The following is an 18,671-nucleotide window of genomic DNA, read 5'->3' on the forward strand; positions in this document are numbered from 1 at the left end:
TTTTTTTCACATTGCCATGCCCTTTAGGCTATGATCCTTGGACAACAAAGCACTAATGATGGAATATCCCGGCGTCGTGTAGAAGAAACTTTCCAGAACACTGCTTTACAAGAGGTTTTGGTGGCATCCAGGAGATTCTAGAAGTTTTCCCCTTGTATTTCCTGGAGGTTCCCAGACAGTCTGGGAGAGTTATCATACAGACTTCTTCTGTGTCAGAAGGTTCCTTCCAGTGTCGGAGCCTAAAAAGACTGCTACCGCTTCACCACCTATAGTTAGGTCCATGAATAATGCCTTAATTGCTTGAAAAGGAACCTGTCACATGAAAAAGAGCTATTATCCTTCAGTTATGGGGTTCATCTGGAGGTTAATAGTGTTCTGAACCTGCCCGGCGCTGGCACTGAGAGCCCCACTGCCAGGAGGAAATGACCAGGAGGAATAATGTTAATTTCCCCCCAGCAGAGGGGTCTACGGGCCCCGTCACACATAGCGACTCACCAGCGATCCCGACAACGATATAAACTTAAAACAAATATCCTGGAATAAAAAAGTAAAAAAATATATTGCAAAAATTGCATGAAGGTAGTAATAATAGTAATAATAAGGGTATTTAGTTAACATAATTTTGATCAAAATAATGTAGAAGCCATCCCGCCACGTCACGGCAACCCTTATGGGACAGTCCTAACTCTTGTATTTAAAACCTTTCCACTTGTCAAGTGACGTAAATGTGAACAAGGACAGAGGGACTGAACCACCAGTAATAGTATAGGCCAGACAGGATGGATTTTCCAACTCAGAAACAGGGCGGTCACACCCTTATATGCACAGAATGCACAATGAAACAAATGAGAAACTGGGTCTGAGCAGAAAAAGTAAATTAATGTGCATGCAATATGTAATTGCATATGAACACATGACCTTTACACAGAGAAAACCAAAAGCAAAACACAAAACAAATATCCTGGAATAAAAAAGTAAAAAAATATATTGCAAAAATTGCATGAAGGTAGTAATAATAGTAATAATAAGGGTATTTAGTTAACATAATTTTGATCAAAATAATGTAGTGTGACCGCCCTGTTTCTGAGTTGGAAAATCCATCCTGTCTGGCCTACACTATTATTGGTGGTTCAGTCCCTCTGTCCTTGTTCACATTTACGTCACTTGACAAGTGGAAAGGTTTTAAATACAAGAGTTAGGACTGTCCCACAAGGGTTGCCGTGACGTGGCGGGATGGCTTCTACATTATTTTGATCAAAATTATGTTAACTAAATACCCTTATTATTACTATTATTACTACCTTCATGCAATTTTTGCAATATATTTTTTTACTTTTTTATTCCAGGATATTTGTTTTGTGTTTTGCTTTTGGTTTTCTCTGTGTAAAGGTCATGTGTTCATATGCAATTACATATTGCATGCACATTAACTTACTTTTTCTGCTCAGACCCAGTTTCTCAACGATATAAACTTGTCAGGATCGCTGGTGGGTCTCTACATGATCGCTTGTGAGCTGCCAAACAGGCAGCTTCACCAGTGATCAGCACCAGCGACGACGAGTGGGCGCGTCGCTGTGTACCTTAGTTACCAGCGCGCTGATTCAGGGAGCTGGTAACCAAGGTAAACAGTGGGTTTCTAAGCGCCGCGTGGCACTTAGGCTAGTTTCACACTAGCGTATCTACACGCAGCGCACGGCGCCGCTAAGCCCCGCCCCCTGCCGCGCCCCCTCCGGTCATCTTCTCCTACTAGCGCACATTGCTGCATGCGATCTGCGCACCCTATCTTTAGCATAGGGTGCGCTGGCCGTGCGCTAGTAGGATTTTGCGTGCACTGCACCCTTTTGACGGTGCGCCGATGTGCGCCGAACGCAACATGTTGCATTTTGGTGTGCTCGGCACACCGTCAAAAGGGCGCAGCGCACGCAAAATCCTACTAGCGCACGGCCAGCGCACAGTCTTCGCACTCTATGCTAAAGATGGGGTGCGCAGATCGCATGCAGCGATGTGCTGTAGTAGGAGGAGATGACCGGAGGGGGTGCGGCAGGGCTTAGCGGTGGCGTGCGCTGCGTGTAGATACGCTAGTCTGAAACTAGCCTTAGAAACCCGCTGTTTACCTTGGTTACCAGCTCCCTGCACCAGCACGCTGGTAACTAAGGTACACAGCGGGTTTCTAAGCGCCGTGCGGCGCTTAGAAACCAGCTGTTTACCTTGGTTACCAGCTCCTGCTCGCTGATCGCTGGTCTCCCGCCTGCCACATGCAGCGATGCTTTCAAGAACGATCAGCGATACCCGGCAGGGGGGCCGGTCGCTGGTCAGTGTCACACACAGAGATCTCGCTGGTGAGATCACTGTTGTGTCACAAAACTTGTGACTCAGCAGCGATCTTGCTAGCGAGATCGCTGTGTGTGACGGGGGCTTAAGTGCTGGCGCTGGGCAGGGTCAGAACGCTATTAACCTGCAGATTATCCCTATATCTGCAGGTTAATAGCGATTTTTTTCACCTGACAGGTTCACTTTAAGCCATAGTTTTGTGTGCATGAAAGCATCCTAAGTTAGCAATTTTGGCCGTTATATACTTTAGCCCTATTAGGCATTGTTCACTCTGACATTATGGGTTACATTGTTAAATTATTCATGATGGAATAGTTTTGTTATGAAGCCCAATGGACTGCAGTGACTGGTCCATAAGGTCCCAGTCTTCTTACCATTTTGGGGCATAATATTGTCTTGTCGTGAATGGACTATGGATCGGACTACCTTCTTGACACCTATTTCTCCCTTATGCCCACTTTGCCAGGTCTCCTGCCCTGAGCTATTTGCTCTTTATATGCCAATAAAGCAGGTAGCTTATGACAAGAGACCCGGTGGTTGGACTGGTAATTGTGATGTGAGAAAAACTTGCATGTGTGAAACTGGCCTTAAAGGGGTTGTCCAGGCTTGGGATTCAAGTCTGCAGTCACTCTTTGCAACTGCAGACTTGTGAATCCTCACAGTGCGTACAGTGCTCGCAGTCAGGATTCTCCCCTGCCGTGAGCGGGTGGTCATGCTACTTGCACACTTCCAGCCGTATTATGACTAGACGTGTCATGCATGTCTAGTTGACATGTGACCGCACATATGCAAATCCTATTCTTACAGTCACACACCTGCTAGTTCCAAGCACCAGAGAATCCTGACAGCGCACACTGTGCACACTATGAGGATTGAGAATTCACAAGTCTGCAGTCACACCCTTTAAGGCACAAGTTGGGACTTTACTTATAAGAATTTGTAAGGAAATAATGGACAACATCCTTTACACCTACCACTTAATTGCTCGACAAGACATTGCATCAAATTGGAGATCTGGCTAATAGATGTATAGTATAAAAAGTAAAAAGGACCGAAAGATCCAGTATCTGAACAGGAAAAAAATACTGTGTCTTAGTGGCTGCAGATATTTATGGAGGGCTTCCAAGTCACAGTTAGAATCTCCAAAATGTTGACCGAGTATTAAAAGCATCCAGTACTCTGGAAGATCTGCTAATCCAGCATCCTGTTGGCCTAATAGACTTCTACTATTAATATGTGTCTCGCGCATTTTTCTCATGGGAACGCATTTACCATGAGCTCTGCCTTCCTTTAATGGAAAATATATTGGGTTTGATGTGATTTCGATTTTGGAGCTCCTTGCCTTGTGTTTCTACGCTGCTTTTCTCCATAGATCGGGGAAGGAGTTAATCTTTGCCTCATCCTATTAATATGCAGTTTGTGCCAGAAAGAAGTAGGAGAACACAGTGTTCTGAGCTCTTACTAGCCCACATTGCCCCCCTATACTCACACACACCGTCTCTAAATACAGGGCCCCCTGCAAAACAAGCAGAACATGCAGCCACTTACTTCCTGACTGCAGGGTATTACACGGACTAATCTGTAGATGTCGTCTCCAAATCTTTCTTATTATATTTTGATTTATTAACAGAAGGGGATAAAAGTCGTAATCAAATACAGTGCAATTCCTCTAGTCTGGCATAGATGGTCGGGAAAGCCCAAAGGGACCGATATCCGGAAACAAAAAATCCAGCCATTCCCCGATCACTATATGGTCTGAATCTCAGCATTGCTTCGGAAGGTGATCGGCGTCACTTCTAGTTTTAACATTTTGGTAAACATCGGTCCTGCTCATCACGGTGTTTTCGTCCATTTTCTCGCATAAACACCTTGAAATGGTGCAAAAAATTTGTGCAACTCAAAGTTGCACAAAACAGTTCATGACATTTTTCAGTTTTAGGCTAAGTGCACACGTAGATTTTCCTCCTGCGGATTTTTCCGCGCAGATTTGAAGAAATCCGCAGGTCAAATGACCTGCATTTTTCCTGCGGATTTCTTCCTTTTTTATTGCGGTTTTCCAGCGGTTTTTGGGGGTTTTTCCCCCTGCGGATTTAGAGAATGGAGCAGGTGGAAAACCGCACAAAAGAAGTGACATGCTGCATTTTTTTGTACCGCGCGGAAAAAAACGCAGCGTCTGCACAGCGTTTTTTTTTTGCATTGATTTACATTGTACTGTAAATCACTTTGCGGATCCTCAGCGTTTCTGCACGGCAAAATCCGCTGCGGATCCGCAGGAAAAATGCATCGTGTGCACATGGCCTTACGCCAGTCGTGGCCAGCTCTGCCAAAAAGGGCAAAGTTTGAGCATGGTGTGCAGGGCTGCCATTAGGAATTTCAGGGCCCCATACTGTAAAAATGTTTGGACCCCCTTGAGACTCCGTCCAGGCTCCACCCCAGCCCTGCCTCCACCCCTCAAATCTTCCAGAGTCCCACTACCCACTCTTGGAAAAACTCCACTTCTGCACCACGTCCTCACCAATCACACATTAACATTTCCCAGATCATACATATAGCCAGCAGCTTTTGTTCTGGCCAAAAGAATTTTAAGCCGCCACCACAACAAGGTAGACTCTTTTGGATGAGCTCTACTGTACTGTAACTTATTAATCATTTGTTAAAATACCCAATACTCTGTTTAGGTATATTTTTCTTTCTCTTTAACCCCTTCACTACCAAGGGTGGTTTGCACGTTAACTACCGGGCCAATTTTTACAATTCTGACCACTGTCCCTTTATGAGGTAATAACTCTGAAACGCTTCCATGGATCCCGGTGATTCTGACATTGTTTTCTCGTGACATATTGTACTTCATGTTAGTGGTAAAATTTCATTCATATAACTTGCGTTTATTTGTGAGAAAAACGGAAATTTGGCGAAAATTTTGAAAATTCCGCAATTTTCCAACTTTGAATTTTTATGCCCTTAAACCACAGAGATATGGCACACAAAAAACTTAATAAGTAACATTTGCCACATGTTTACTTTACATCAGCACAATTTTGGTACCAAAATTTTTATTTGTTAGTAAGATATAAGGGTTAAAAGTTGACCAGCAATCTCTCATTTTTGCAACACCATTTTATTTTTACGGACCACATTACATTTGAAGCCACTTTGAGGGGTCTATATGATAGAAAATACCCAAAAGTGACACCATTCTAAAAACTGCACCCCTTAAGGTGCTTAAAACCACATTCAAGGAGTTTATTAACCCTTCAGGTGCGTCACAGGAATTTTTTGAATATTTAAAAATAATTAACATTTAACTTTTTTTCACAAAAAAAATTACTTCAGGTTCAATTTTTTTTATTTTACCAAGGGTAACAGGAGAAATTGGACTGCAAAAATTATTGTGCAATTTGTCCTGAGTACGCTGATACCTGATATGTGGGGGGGGAACCACTGTTTCGGCGCATGGCAGAGCTCAGAAGGGAAGGATCGCCGTTTGACTTTTTCAATGCAAATTGGCTGGAATTCTGATCGGACGCCATGTCGCGTTTGGAGAGCCCCTGATGTACCTAAACAGTGGAAACCCCCCACAAGTGACCCCATTTTTGAAACTAGACCCCCCAAAGAACTTATCTAGATGTGTGGTGAGAACTTTGAACCCACAAGGGCTTCACAGAAGTTTATAACGCCCAGGCGTGAAAATAACAAAACATTTTTTTTCCACAAAAATGATATTTTTGCCCCAAAATTTTTATTTTCCTAAGGGCAACAGGAGAAATAGGACCCCAAAAGTAGTTTTGCAAACTGTCCTGAGTAGGCTGATACCCCATATGAGGGGGTAAAACACTGTTTGGGTGCATGGCAGAGCTTGGAAGGGAAGGAGCACCATTTGACTTTTTCAACGCAGAATTGGCTGGAATTGAGATCAGACGCCATGTTGCGTTTGGAGAGCACCTCATGTACGCAAATAGTGGAAACCCCCAATTCTAACCCTAGCCCTAACCCTAGCACTAACCCTAGCCCTAGCCCTAACCCTAGCCCTAACCCTAACCCTAGCCCTAATGGGAAAATGGAAATAAATACATTTTTTTAATTTTATTATTTTTCCCTAACTAAGGGGGTGATAACGGGGGGTTTGATTTACTATTTATGGCGGTTTTTATTTTTGGCAGCTATCATACGCTAAAAGACGCTTTTTATTGTAAAAATAGTTTTTGCATCACCACATATTGAGAGCTATAATTTTTCCATATTTTGACCCACCGAGTCATGTGAGGTCTTATTTTATGCGGGACGAGTTGACGCTTTTATTGGTATCATGTTTGGGCACGTGACATTTTTTGATCGCTTTTTATTTCGTTTTTTGGGACGCAGAATGAACAAAAACCAGCGTTTCATGAATTTCTTTTGGGTGGTGCGTTTATGCCGTTCCGGGTGCGGTAAAATTTATAAGGCAGTTTTATTCTTCGGGTCAGTACGGTTACAGCGATACCTCATTTAGGTCATTTTTTTATGTTTTGGCGCTTTTATGCAATGAAAACAATTTTATATAAAAAATAATTATTTTTGCATCACTTTATTCTGCGAGCTATAACTTTTTTATTTTTTCGCTGATGATGCTGTATGGTGGCTTGTTTTTTGCGGGACAAGATGACGTTTTCAACGGTACCATGGATATTTATATGCGTCTTTTTGATCGCGCGTTATTGCACTTTTTGTTCGGCGGTAGGATAATAAATCATTATTTTTTGCTTCGTTTTTTATTTTTATTTAAGGGGTTCACTTAAGGGGTTAACTATTGGGACAGTTTTATAGGGCGGGTCGTTACGGACGCGGCGATACCAAATATGTGTACTTTTATTGTTTTTTGTTTTTTTTATTTGCAAAAAATGAATTTTTTGGGGAATATTTTTTTTTTTTTTTTTTAATTTATTTAGCGATTTTTTTTTTTTTTTTTTAATTATTTTTACACTTTTTTTAATTTTTTTTTTTACTTTATTACAATGTCCCAGGGGGGACATAACTATCCTGTGACAGATCGCTGATCTGTCAGATCACTGTGACAGATCAGCGATCTGTCACAGGCACTGCACAGGCTTCCTCATGCCTGCGCTTTGCAGGCACTGAGGAAGCCAGCTTCCTGCAGGCCCCCGGAGGTCCCCGTCGCCATATTGGATCGGGGACCTGCAGGGAAAGAGCCCCCCGCAGCAGCGCTGCACATTGCGCTGCCGTGGGGGGCTCAGGGAAGCACGGAGGGAGCCCCCTCCCTGCCGATGCTTCCTTTTAACCCCCGGTACACCGCGATCGTGTTTGATCGCGGTGTGCAAGGGGTTAACGTGTCGGGGGTGGTCCGTGACCGCCCCTGACACATTGTGCCGGGTGTCAGCTATGATAATTAGCTGACACTCGGCCGCGATCAGCGGCGCTCACCACGTGGGCGCTGCTGATCGCGATGACGTAATATTCCGTCCATGGTAATTAGGTCCAGGGTCACATGGACGGAATATTACGTCAATTGTAGGTAAGGGGTTAAGGAAATGAGTCACATACTTTTTTAAAAAATAATTGAAACCAGATTGTGATTTTTTTTTATAATCTGTATTTCTGATTGTAGATTATTGTATTGTTTTCTGTACATGTATGAAGCTGTCGGTGGATATCGATCTGCGCTCGGACCGCAGTACATGGACGGGCCGCCGGTCTCCTGACTAGAACTCAGCAGCCTCACAGCATGTATGAGGATGCAGGCCAGGAGATCGGCGCCCAGTCCATGCACCGCAGTGCGAGCGCAGAACAATCTAATATAGAAAGCTCAAAGTGTGTGTGTATGTCCGGGATAGGCATCTGCACCGTCGCAGCTACAGCCACAAAATGTCACACATCACACGTCTGGACCCGAGAGTGTCCTAGGCTATGTTATGAGGCAAAATTTTAACCCCGTGCGTTCCAATTCACCAATTTTGCCCCTATCTACATAATGAGGAAAAAGTGTGTGCGCGTCAAGCCCCGCCCCTCATTGTGATGTTATAATGCCCCTATTTGCATACTGGGGAACCAGTGTGTGCGCATCAAGCCCCGCCCCTCATTATGATGTCACTATGGTTGACTATGGGATGGAGGATGTGTGATGGGTATATGGGCACCGGACTATGGGATGGAGGATATGTATGATGGGTATATGGGCACGGGACTATGGGATGGAGGATGTGTGATGGGTATATGGGCACCGGACTATGGGATGGAGGATATGTATGATGGGTATATGGGCACGGGACTATGGGATGGAGGATGTGTGATGGGTATATGGGCACCGGACTATGGGATGGAGGATATGTATGATGGGTATATGGGCACGGGCCTATGGGATGGAGGATAATTATAATTTGCTATAACTAACCACAGTTAGTTACTATGCCCGGGCAGCGCCGGGCTCTTCAGCTAGTTTCCCAAATAAAGATGTTTCCCAGTCATATATACCCACTTTTTATTTTTCCATCAATATGGCCGTGTGAGGGCTTGTTTTTTGCAGGACGAGTTGTACTTTTGAATGACATGATTGGCGTTATCAAATAGCGTACTCGAAAATGGGAAAAAAATTCAAAGTGCGTTGAAATTGAGAAAAGTGGAATTCTAGAATTTTTTTGGTCGTCTCAGCAGCCTCCCATCTCCACACGTCAGCAGCCTCCCATCTCCACACGTCAGCAGCCTCCCATCTCCTCACCTCAGCAGCCTCCCATCTCCACACCTCAGCAGCCTCCCATCTCCACACCTCAGCAGCCTCCCATCTCCACACCTCAGCAGCCTCCCATCTCCACACCTCAGCAGCCTCCCATCTCCACACCTCAGCAGCCTCCCATCTCCACACCTCAGCAGCCTCCCATCTCCACACCTCAGCAGCCTCCCATCTCCACACCTCAGCAGCCTCCCATCTCCACACCTCAGCAGCCTCCCATCTCCACTCCTCAGCAGCCTCCCATCTCCTCTCCTCAGCAGCCTCCCATCTCCACACCTCAGCAGCCTCCCATCTCCACACCTCAGCAGCCTCCCATCTCCTCACCTCAGCAGCCTCCCATCTCCTCAGCAGCCTCCCATCTCCTCACCTCAGCAGCCTCCCATCTCCTCACCTCAGCAGCCTCCCATCTCCTCACCTCAGCAGCCTCCCATCTCCACACCTCAGCAGCCTCCCATCTCCACACCTCAGCAGCCTCCCATCTCCTCAGCAGCCTCCCATCTCCTCAGCAGCCTCCCATCTCCTCAGCAGCCTCCCATCTCCTCAGCAGCCTCCCATCTCCACACCTCAGCAGCCTCCCATCTCCTCACCTCAGCAGCCTCCCATCTCCACACCTCAGCAGCCTCCCATCTCCACACCTCAGCAGCCTCCCATCTCCTCAGCAGCCTCCCATCTCCTCAGCAGCCTCCCATCTCCTCAGCAGCCTCCCATCTCCTCAGCAGCCTCCCATCTCCTCAGCAGCCTCCCATCTCCTCAGCAGCCTCCCATCTCCACACCTCAGCAGCCTCCCATCTCCTCAGCAGCCTCCCATCTCCTCACCTCAGCAGCCTCCCATCTCCACACCTCAGCAGCCTCCCATCTCCACACCTCAGCAGCCTCCCATCTCCACACCTCAGCAGCCTCCCATCTCCACACCTCAGCAGCCTCCCATCTCCTCAGCAGCCTCCCATCTCCACACCTCAGCAGCCTCCCATCTCCTCTCCTCAGCAGCCTCCCATCTCCTCTCCTCAGCAGCCTCCCATCTCCTCTCCTCAGCAGCCTCCCATCTCCTCTCCTCAGCAGCCTCCCATCTCCTCACCTCAGCAGCCTCCCATCTCCTCTCCTCAGCAGCCTCCCATCTCCTCTCCTCAGCAGCCTCCCATCTCCTCTCCTCAGCAGCCTCCCATCTCCTCACCTCAGCAGCCTCCCATCTCCTCAGCAGCCTCCCATCTCCTCAGCAGCCTCCCATCTCCTCAGCAGCCTCCCATCTCCTCAGCAGCCTCCATCTCCACACCTCAGCAGCCTCCCATCTCCACACCTCAGCAGCCTCCCATCTCCACACCTCAGCAGCCTCCCATCTCCACACCTCAGCAGCCTCCCATCTCCACACCTCAGCAGCCTCCCATCTCCTCACCTCAGCAGCCTCCCATCTCCACACCTCAGCAGCCTCCCATCTCCTCTCCTCAGCAGCCTCCCATCTCCACACCTCAGCAACCTCCCATCTCCTCACCTCACTCCCCTCTGCAACTTCCTGCAAGTCCTGGCACACTGCCCGCCTCCTCTGCCTCTGCCGATTTCAGCATCTTCTGTCTCCCAGAAACATGACATGTTGCTGCTCTGCTGGAGAATGAAGAAGAGCGCGCAGTGTGTCACATGACCTGCGTCAGGACCATGATGCACTTGGTCCTGCTGCTGCTTTAAAGGTACAGCACTGAATTCTGGCCGCCGCATTCACTAACAACACTGTAGGTGTATCTTTAAATCACCGCGGTGTTGTTAGGTATCTAGCTTGCAGCGGCCATGACCTATTGCACCTGTAGCCCAAACAGCAGTATCAAGAGAGGAGGGCCCGGCCTGCCAGCGCTTCCGGGCCCCTCCTTTTGCTACTGTTCATGGGGCCCCATACAGTAGTAAGGGCAGTAATGCCCTGATGGCGGCCCTGATGGTGTGGCAAAGGCATCAAACTTTATGCCCCTGTATGATATCTGTGATCTGATGTTTTATTCCAGATAAATCCACATTTTTCTTAATATGTAAATGAGCTGTTAAGATCTATGGGCCTTACATGTAGATCAGGAGAGCAGACTGTCAGTCATTACATGTCTCACACTGGTAACTCTCCCTTTCATTTATAATAATCTCTGGAGGCGGATTCTCAGGGAGAGCTCTGCCCAGCCCATAGATCTTCACAGCTCATTTACATACTAAGAAAAACAGCAGATTTAGCTGGAATTAGATGACCTACATGTCCATATAGGTGACTTAGGAGGGACCATCTTACTGACTGATTCCATTTAAGTCTGGCATGCATAATACCGGTCTTAATAAATTGGGTCCATCATTTTTAGTTTGCTTTTAGTTAGAAAATAAATAAAACAGATTTTTTTCACTTTTATTGTTAATTTTTCTTGTATTCACATAGTGTCACCTTAATATAGAACAATTATTTGTGTTCGCAATCTACCATTAATTTTGATATGTTGTGTGTTTATTTTAGAGATAATGATAGGTGGGGGGCTGCCTTCTGGGATAGGTTGTTATAAGTGTATTTATATATATATATATATATATATATATATATATATATATATATATATATCCAACAATGTAGACCAGCTCACTCCTGTGAACCACCTGGGACCTCAGCTGACCTGGTTAACTCCGTTGTGCCCGGATCTGGATGTAGGAGTCCATCCATGCAAATGTGAACAACGACAAAGCAAAGTCCAGCAATAACGTGAGCAATACAGGATGCTGTTACGCAGGAAAGTCGTGCAGATAGGACTACGCGTTTCAGCGGTAGAACCCGCCTTCTTCACGGTCCAGAATCACTTGTTAGCAACAGCATTTCAGCAATACGGCATTGGTGACCTGAGTACTCCATTTCAACTAATTGTCCTTCAATGTTCACAGACCATTTTCAGCGGTACTCGTGCCCTGGCAAATCCAGTAGTTTTTCAGTACAACTCTCAGGTCCGGCCTACACGTTGCCTTTTTATCTCCAGTTCGCTTGTGCTGTCTCGGGGCTACCCACAGCTAAAACGCCTTGGGCCCCAGGTTGTACTCACTTTAGCATAGCTCTCCCTCCATGTCTGTTCCACTTATCAGGATCCAGGATATTCTGGATATTTTAAGATCCAGACTGCCACTTTATCCAGTACAGTTATAGGGCTTGCTACCTCAGAAAACCTTCTCCTTGCACACACACTCACTATGTGACCTGATCAGTCACATTCCCTGTAGTTGGTTTCACTCTCTTCACTTTACCAGTAACTGATGACTCTTCTAACGAGGAACTAACTTTCTTCTTAGTCCGGGGTCACACTTGCAACTGCAGTGCGAGAAACTAGCGCGAGTCTCTCGCATCAATACCTGGCACTCAGGACCGGAGCGTTCAGCTGCATAGAAATACCTGCAGAGCCACACTCTGGTCCCGAGTGCCGGCGGCAGCGCTGGGTATTGAGGCGAGAGACTCGCGCGAGTTTCTCGCTTTGCAGTTGCAAGTGTGACCCCAGCCTTACTCCCTAAATCTGCCTCCTATTTGCAGGGCTGGCAGACTGTAACCCTTTCTTTTTCCTGTGCCTGCAAAGTCGCTTTCATTCACCCTACACATTTGCATTGGGAGGCAGGAGCGGACACACCAATGGTGCGACCTGTGCAGCCTCACGGGGCGCAGGAGGTAAGGTGGCACGTCTACCTCCAGAGCAGGTGGAATTGTGCATTATGATGAGAAATTGGGCTGCAAACGGAATAAGCTGATGGTGAGGGTCAAGAAGCCGTTGATTCTTCACAAAAGCTCATGTTTGCTTTGCATTGTGCTGAATCAATTGGCATACCTAAAAATGGTTTTTGCTCTAGTTAGGGATTGTCTATAGGGGGTACCCTGTTCACGCATAAAGGAAAAAGTTTGCAAACCAGACAATCAACTTATGACCAGGTGTAACCAAGTAGAACCATATGGACGGTTACAGTGGAGCAGAAAAGTGCTGTAAAAATTTGTATTGTATTATGTAATATGTCAAAATCCAATCTTCAAACTTAGCTGTAGAGAACTTCAACAATGTTTGTTTAAAGAGGACCTGTAAAGTGACTGAGGGCGGAATCCGTGGACGAGCTGCTGCTTCGAAACGTCCTGGAACATCATGTCCCATTCCCAGCGTGCGGTCAGGTGTGGGGTGCATCACACTCACTTGTAGGACGCAGGCCTCCATCTTCAGGAGCCGCAGCACATAACACAGGGGCACGCAGTTCGCTTTAGCAACCGGAAGTTTACTGTAAAGTTCAAGTTCATCAGATTGTAACACGCAGTCTGGGGCAAAACACTTCTTATTCCTTGTTTCCTTTATACAGTATATTTCCAGCATCACTATCCATTCCTCCTGGACAATAACTCTGTTTACTGGCTCTGTCAGCCCCAGGGATTTCCCACCCAGTTCCAAAGTGCACCCTGGATCCGTTACCTTCCCTTCATGTGGTTTCATGTCCATCCTCTCCTGTACTCCAGAGGATGAGGCACTCTTTGTAGTACCTTTATCGAGCCCTGAGCTCCGGATACTTGAGGAATATTTGCAAGATATACCAGCAAGGCTTTCCACTGCCTCAAATGATAAATGCTTGCCCATTGTAACTTGAACTTGACCTTGGTTACTGTAGTTCCCTATCTGATCTGATATCAGGAAGCAGTCCCCTTTTACTGGGCTTGCTCCTCCTATAATGGGCTAGTCCCAACTTTAAGTATGTCTGTCAAGACAATATGTAACTGGGCAGATCACCCTCACAACACTATGTATTATATCCCGACAATACATTAACTAGATTACACCTGTAATGCTTACCAAAGTCTATCTTACCCTATAAATTCTGGATAGGGTATTCAAGATGCCGACAATTCCGCGCTCCTCCAAAATCAGGCAAGGGAATCACAGAGTTCAGAAGAGTTGCATACTTTATCCAGGGCTATTAAACCACGCGTTTCGTGAACGTTCTGTCCACATCCTCAGGTACATAGCCAATGTTGTATTACCAAATGTGGTAAAAGGGGTTGTTTGTGCCTGATTTTGGAGGAGCGCGGAATTGTCGGCATCTTGAATATCCTATCCAGAATTTCTTGAAGATCTTTTGCGGGTCCGGTGCCATCTGCAGCTCTCCTATCATACTTACTATTTGTGTTGTGCATAGTCACAACGTGTAAAGATGAGAATTTTACCTTACAGTAAACTAATTGTTAATTTGGTAACTGCGCTAATGCGCCCCTCTCTTTACTGTTTCTATCTTACCCTATAGTCACACGACCTTATGTTCTAACCTATGTCTTACTCTATACTTACATACTAAACATTACTTATGTAAGGCACATTACCATACCAACGTGTACGCCTAAAATCAGAATAAACAGTTCACACTTCGCACAGCACAATGTATGGATAAAACGCATGACATCATTTAGATAACGTGATTGTGGTCTTCAGGGGCAGGAGCACGACAGTACAATCCACCACTATTACAGACCTTTCACCAAATTTTTGATGTTGAATTGGACACACAATGTAAAGAGGCTGCAGAGAGGCAGGAATAAAATGACTTTATTTTTAGATTAATCTCGCCGCCCCGTTTCGGAAATATTAGCTATCAAATGAATTGTAGAGCAGGAGATGTTCTGATAAGCAGAAACCTCAGGAGAAGACGCAGGTGCTGACCCATCACTGCCATCATCTGTACTCCAAAAGAGTACAATTCTGATTTCACTGACAAAATTATATAGAAAAAAAAATGAAAGTTTAGTTACTCTTTGCGCTTGGTGTATGTTGGCATCAAAGCACGCATTATGTACAGACACATTGAATTAAAATTGTAGCTGCTGCTCCATAAGTGCTCAGATACATGGCAGTGTATAGATTGTAGTAGCATATTTCATCCCCTTAAGACAACCCCTGCCCATAGGACATATATATGTTATGGAGGAAGTCCCCTGCTTGGGACCCCTCTCCCAGCCAAGAGTGCTTCTTGTTAGTAGCTCTTGATCTCCACTCACTTGCGGCTGCTGTGGAGGAAATGTCTGGCTGACTGTGGCTTTTCCCAGCTGTGTGCCAGGAGTCTGGCCCCCACATTAAAGGGGTTGTCTGTGATCATTAATATTTTGCTCTCTTTACACTTACTAGCAAATATTCAATCATTTCATTTGGTCATTTGATTACGCAGAATGTCTCAAAACTCAGTACCTGTCTGGTCCTGCTAAAGCGGACGTTCACATCTGATACGTAGGTCCATTTAGACCTGGCACTTGAAGTGTTAACCATACCTCCTGGTAACTTCTGGATGCTGAGGACATAGGCTTGTGTGTTTTCTTACCTCCCTCTGTGTGTGCAGTTCTCAGGACCAGTAGTGTACTTTATCTCTATGTACACATTTTGTCCTAGGAGCGTTTAACACTTTATCTGCTGTGGTTTAATTTGTACTAACTGCCCCCCCCAAAAAAAAAATTAAAATCAAGATAGAAATGGGCTCCCCAATTACTACATTAAACTTGAATGATCCAGATTGATATGCAGAGCTTTCTAAAAAAAAAAAAAAAATTCAATTAAAAAGATCACAAAGTCACTGAGTCCGAAGTCCTCAGCCTTGACCCTGCTCCTGATACTTTACATCACACCTGAAACCCTCAAAAAGTCCCACAAATGTCATTGCAGCAAAATTTTGAAAAGGAAAAACAAACAAACAAAAATCACCTGATTTCAATTCAAATTGGTTCAATAAAATAACAAGTAAAATGCATATTTTCTTTTGTTTCATTGATTAGAGAGGTATCACCTGCTGCCTCCTATTGTTCTAATCCTGGGCATCCTCTTGGACCCCTTCAGGAGGGGGCTATTTTTCATTATATGCATTTTGATTTATTTTTTCTCTTCTTCTTCCAAGAGCTATTGATACCTTTTTTATTTTTCTGTCAACGTAGCCATGTGACAGCTTGTTGTTTTGTACTTTTGAATGCCACTGTTCATTTTATCATATGATGTATTGGAAATTGTGAAAAAAAATTCCAGGTGTGGCAAAATGGCAAAAGTGCAGTCCAACTATTATTATTATTATTATTATTTATTTATTTTTACGTTTCCATGTTAACTATATGGTATAAATGACCTGGCGGTATGATTCTCCCGGTAAGTATTATTACACAAATACCAAACATGTATATTTTTTTTTAAGTGGTGAAAGTACCCCCTTCTGCTGCATGGACGGGGGGTTTGAGTTCTCGTTTAGGGGTTATAGAGGCCAGTAACATCACAAGTACAGAGGTACTAACGGTTAGTACCGGAATTCAGGCTCAGGGGTTCAGGCGTCCGCAGTAGCAGGTGTTGGCGGGTGAGTACAGGTTCAAACGGAGGACAGAAAAAAATGAAAATAAAAAGGGTGAGCCTGTTGGGCTGGACAATTCTACAAGAGGAGAGGTGTATATGTATTTTTAGGGGTCGTTGGGGGCTCATTTGAAGCAGGAAGGGAAAAAATATGGACAAATTAATAAGTGAACATTTTTTCGCTGTTACCGTTAGAGTGTTTTAATTTGGACAGGTTAAAGAGAGATGAATCAAAAAATGAGGATGAGCAAAAGAGCAGGTACCGCTTTTTTTTTTTAATTGGCTGCAAGCCTTTGCCGTTTTTGCTATCCTGGTAAGGGAGAAGGCTCCAGAAAACTGTCCCCCCCCCCCCTTTTTTGCTTTATTGATGCAATTGAGGAGGCCTACAGGCAGGGCTGGCGTTAGAGGCAGGCAGACTAGGCAGCTGCCTAAGGCCCCCCTGCCCCAGGGGCTCCCAGCCAGTAGTGTGCTGCTAATAGTGGCACACCACGCAGCCGCTATGGGGCCTGTGAGTCAGGGGGACCCAGTGCGAGCGGCGCCCCCCCCCGCGTGCTGCATTCAACTGTATCAGCATCATAGATGCACACAGATACCAGCCCACATGAGTAACCACTTCCCCAAAAGGTCGTAACTAGTGGCCGCGCCCACTTATATGGAGCTCTGGGCTCAAGGTGACCTGGTACCAGATTTGACCCTATAGTTAATGGCTAGTTTCTCTTGCCAATCACCTCTGCGCAATGTCATAACTCTGTGGGCAAGCAGCGCCAACAATATCCTTGCCCAGATATGAAAATAATCCTACTGGAAAGATTAATACATTTAAGGGTCCTGGTTTGGGGTCTATTGTTTGGTCTTAATATATAAACACATCTCATCTGGAGTCTGAATTAATTTTAAATTCTTGACTAGGGTCTCATTTTTTATACATTCTGGTCTGGGGTCTATCTTAATTTTGGGGTCTGGTCTGAGGTCTGAATTAATATAAATTCAGGTCTGGGGTTTAAATACATTTTGGGGTCTGGTCTGGGGTCTGAACTAATTATGGCTTTGGTCTGAGCTCTGAATTATTATTGGGGTCTGGTTTGAATTGATTTTGGGGTCTATATATCAAGACAGCCTGATGATGTTCAAGTATTGCACTTTTTGAATTGCACCTCGGCCCTCGAGTGTGACATCCCTCTAACTTTAATGTGTGACCATGCCGCTGTTGTAATGCAAAATGCACTCGGCGCATAAAAAAAATCCAAACAAATTCTTAATTACAATGAATAATTAAATATTTTAAAATAACATATTATATATTTTAATTGCATAACCTTACACCCGAGGGGACATAAAATAAATGATGATGCATGTATGATGAATTTGGATGTGTTACTAATGATCTATGACTCAGAAATGATTGTGTTAATATTTTCCTAATGATTTTTTTGCCATGTGCGTGACCCGGTCTGAGCTACACATCGTATTTAGTCATATCTTGTCTATAGCACAGAAGCTCCCTGGTCCGTGTGTACATTTTTATCGAAATAAGCCCAGAGATAATGCTCTGATTGCCTTTTTCATGGAACCAAAAAGACATAAAAAGCGAACAAAGTAAGAGAGCGGAATAATACTTACACAGCAGGAGAGCAAATTGGTCCTTAAAATAAACCTCATCAGCCTGGCACGGTGACACGTCTGAGCAAAATCTTCCGTGATCCATCTGCAATTGGCAGCGTTGTGTTACAACAAGAAGAGGCAACATATTTATATGTAAACATAATACCGCCACGTGCGGGTGACGGAAACTGATGGTGTTGAGTATGGGCTATTGTTGCGACCCATTATTTTTGCCCTGTGAAGCCTAGGGCTCAGACATCAGACACATGAGAAAAATGGACATCAGTGATTTTCATCAGAGTGTCATCAGTTTTTTCAACTTCTCTTATCAGTCAGTGAAAAACGAACACCACTTGGATGGCATCTGAGCGCTATCCAATTTTTTCATAAACTTGCATTGGTGATTTCGATCTGACACTTGGATCAATAACGGACAAGTCTCCATGATTTTGCACAAACAACTTGGTCCGAGACTGTCAGTGGTACGAAGGCGAATGTGGGAAACAAAAAATATGAGAAAACCTGATGTGTGAATGAACGCTGAAACAAAGATCTTTACGTGAGGGCTCATGCAGACGTCCAATTTTTTCACGTATGACCTATTACTCTTATCAGACTCTGATCAAAGTGTGATCTGAATTTCATCTGAATTTCCCGTATTTGGACAATTTTAAACAAAAATTCCTCTA

At 45.0% G+C, this 18,671-nt stretch overlaps 1 long non-coding RNA gene across 1 annotated transcript in view; it reads right to left on the bottom strand.

The window, feature by feature from the left end:
- LOC141100449 (uncharacterized) overlaps positions 1–18,087 on the bottom strand; it is a 28,417-nt gene extending 10,330 nt beyond the window's left edge. The window contains exon 1 of the long non-coding RNA XR_012234696.1: positions 18,001–18,087. This is a non-coding gene — a long non-coding RNA (uncharacterized lncRNA). The remainder of the gene's footprint in view (positions 1–18,000) is intronic.
- Positions 18,088–18,671: the final 584 nt, after the last annotated feature.

The sequence above is a fragment of the Dendrobates tinctorius genome, unplaced genomic scaffold (genome assembly GCF_039654945.1).
Source record: "Dendrobates tinctorius isolate UK_male_01 unplaced genomic scaffold, ASM3965494v1 ptg000104l, whole genome shotgun sequence".
Lineage (NCBI taxonomy): Eukaryota > Metazoa > Chordata > Amphibia > Anura > Dendrobatidae > Dendrobates > Dendrobates tinctorius.